The sequence below is a fragment of the Arachis stenosperma genome, chromosome 10 (assembly GCF_014773155.1).
Source record: "Arachis stenosperma cultivar V10309 chromosome 10, arast.V10309.gnm1.PFL2, whole genome shotgun sequence".
NCBI lineage: Eukaryota > Viridiplantae > Streptophyta > Magnoliopsida > Fabales > Fabaceae > Arachis > Arachis stenosperma.
The window spans coordinates 8,093,446-8,096,234 of record NC_080386.1 but is presented as its reverse complement, the minus strand read 5'-3'; the positions used below and the strand labels follow the sequence as shown (position 1 = coordinate 8,096,234).

Here is a 2,789-nt window from a genome sequence, read left to right as displayed (position 1 = left end):
TGGTGTTTAGGTTGTGTGAAAATGAAGGGGTGAAGAAGGGTATATATAGGAGAGGGGGAAGGGTAGAGTTCGGTCAAGTGAGGGTGGGTTTGGGTGGGAAAGTGGTTTGAATTTGAATGGTGAGGTAGGTGGGGTTTTATGAAGGATGGATGTGAGTGGTGAAGAGAAAGAATGGATTTGATAGGTGAAGGGTTTTTGGAGAAGAGGTATTGAGGTAATTGGTGAATGAGTGAAGAAGAGAGAGAGTGGTGGGGTTAGTGGGGATCCTGTGGGGTCCACAGATCCTGATGTGTCAAGGAAAAGTCATCCCTGCACCAAATGGCATGCAAAATCACGTTTTGTGCCATTTCTGGCGTTAAACGCCGGGCTGGTGCCCATTTCTGGCGTTTAACGCCAGCTTCTTGCCCCTTTCTGGCGTTTAACGCCAGTCTGGTGCCCCTTTCTGGCGTTAAACGCCCAAAATGGTGCCAGACTGGGCGTTAAACGCCCAACTGCTAGCCTCACTGGCGTTTAAACGCCAGTGGGTTCTTCCTCCAGGGTGTGCTGTTTTTCTTCCTGTTTTTCATTCTGTTTTTGCTTTTTCAATTGATTTTGTGTCTTCTTATGATCATCAACCTACAAAAAAACATAAAATAACAAAAGAAAATAGTCAAAATATAACATTGGGTTGCCTCCCAACAAGCGCTTCTTTAATGTCAGTAGCTTGACAGATGGCTCTCATGGAGCCTCACAAATGATCAGAGCAATGTGGGAACCTCCCAACACCAAACTTAGAGTTTGAATGTGGGGGTTCAACACCAAACTTAGAGTTTGGTTGTGGCCTCCCAACACCAAACTTAGAGTTTGACTGTGGGGGCTCTGTTTGGCTCTGTTTTGAGAGAAGCTCTTCATGCTTCCTCTCCATGATGACAGAGGGATATCCTTGAGCCTTAAACACAAAGGATTCTTCATTCACTTGAATGATCAGTTCGCCTCTATCAACATCAATCACAGCCTTTGCTGTGGCTAGGAAGGGTCTGCCAAGGATGATGGTTTCATCCATGCACTTCCCAGTCTCTAGGACTATGAAATCAGCAGGGATGTAATGGTCTTCAACTTTAACCAGAACGTCCTCTACAAGTCCATAGGCTTGTTTTCTTGAGTTGTCTGCCATCTCTAGTGAGATTTTTGCAGCTTGCACCTCAAAGATCCCTAGCTTCTCCATTACAGAGAGGGGCATGAGGTTTACACTTGACCCTAAGTCACACAAGGCCTTCTTGAAGGTCATGGTGCCTATAGTACAAGGTATTGAAAACTTCCCAGGATCCTGCCTCTTTTGAGGCAGTTTCTGCCTAGACAAGTCATCCAGTTCTTTGGTGAGCAAAGGAGGTTCATTCTCCCAAGTCTCATTTCCAAATAACTTGTCATTTAGCTTCATGATTGCTCCAAGGTATTTAGCAACTTGCTCTTCAGTGACATACTCATCCTCTTCAGAGGAAGAATACTCATCAGAGCTCATAAAAGGCAGAAGTAAGTCCAATGGAATCTCTATGGTCTCATTTTGAGCCTCAGATTCCCATGGTTCCTCATTGGGGAACTCAGTGGAGGCTAGTGCACGCCCATTGAGGTCTTCCTCAGTGGCGTTCACTTCCTCTCCTTCCTCTCCAAATTCGGCCATGTTGATGGCCTTGCACTCTCCTTTTGGATTTTCTTCTGTGTTGCTTGGAAGAGTACTTGGAGGGAGTTCAGTAATTTTCTTGCTCAGCTGTCCCACTTGTGCTTCCAAATTCCTAATGGAAGACCTTGTTTCAGTCATGAAACTTTGAGTGGTTTTGATTAGATTAGAGACCATGGTTGCTAAGTCAGAGGGGTTCTGCCTAGAATTCTCTGTCTGTTACTGAGAAGATGATGGAAAAGGCTTGCCATTGCTAAACCTGTTTCTTCCACCATTATTGTTGAAACCTTGTTGAGGTCTCTCTTGATTCTTCCATGAGAAATTTGGGTGATTTCTCCATGAAGAATTATAGGTGTTTCCATAGGGTTCTCCTAGGTAATTCACCTCTTCCATTGAAGGGTTCTCAGGATCATAAGCTTCTTCTTCAGATGAAGCATCCTTAGTACTGCTTGGTGCATTTTGCATTCCAGACAGACTTTGAGAAATCAAATTGACTTGTTGAGTCAATATTTTATTCTGAGCCAATATGGCATTCAGAGTATCAATCTCAAGAACTCCTTTCTTCTGATTGGTCCCATTGTTCACAGGATTCCTTTCAGAAGTGTACATGAATTGGTTATTTGCAACCATTTCAATTAGCTCTTGAGCTTCTGTAGGCGTCTTCTTCAAATGAAGAGATCCTCCAGCAGAGCTATCCAAAGACATCTTGGATAGTTCAGAGAGACCATCATAGAAAATGCCTATGATGCTCCATTCAGAAAGCATGTCAGAAGGACATTTTTTGATCAATTGTTTGTATCTTTCACAAGCTTCATAGAGGGATTCACCATCCTTCTGTCTGAAGGTTTGGACTTCCACTCTAAGCTTACTTAATTTTTGAGATGGAAAGAACTTTGCCAAGAAGGCATTGACTAGCTTTTCCCAAGAGTCCAGGCTTTCTTTAGGTTGAGAGTCCAACCATATTCTAGCTCTGTCTCTTACAGCAAAAGGGAATAGCATCAGTCTGTAGACCTCAGGGTCAACCCCATTAGTCTTGACTGTGTCACAGATTTGCAAGAATTCAGCTAAGAACTGATGAGGATCTTCCAATGGAAGTCCATGGAACTTGCAATTCTGTTGCATTAGAGAAACTAAT

General features: G+C 43.5%; 1 non-coding gene across 1 annotated transcript; it reads left to right on the top strand.

Moving 5' to 3' along the window:
• Positions 1 to 2,413: 2,413 nt before the first annotated feature.
• On the top strand, positions 2,414 to 2,521 carry LOC130959422 (small nucleolar RNA R71). Its single transcript, XR_009078502.1, has one exon. It is a non-coding gene; the product is annotated as a small nucleolar RNA R71 (small nucleolar RNA).
• Positions 2,522 to 2,789: the final 268 nt, after the last annotated feature.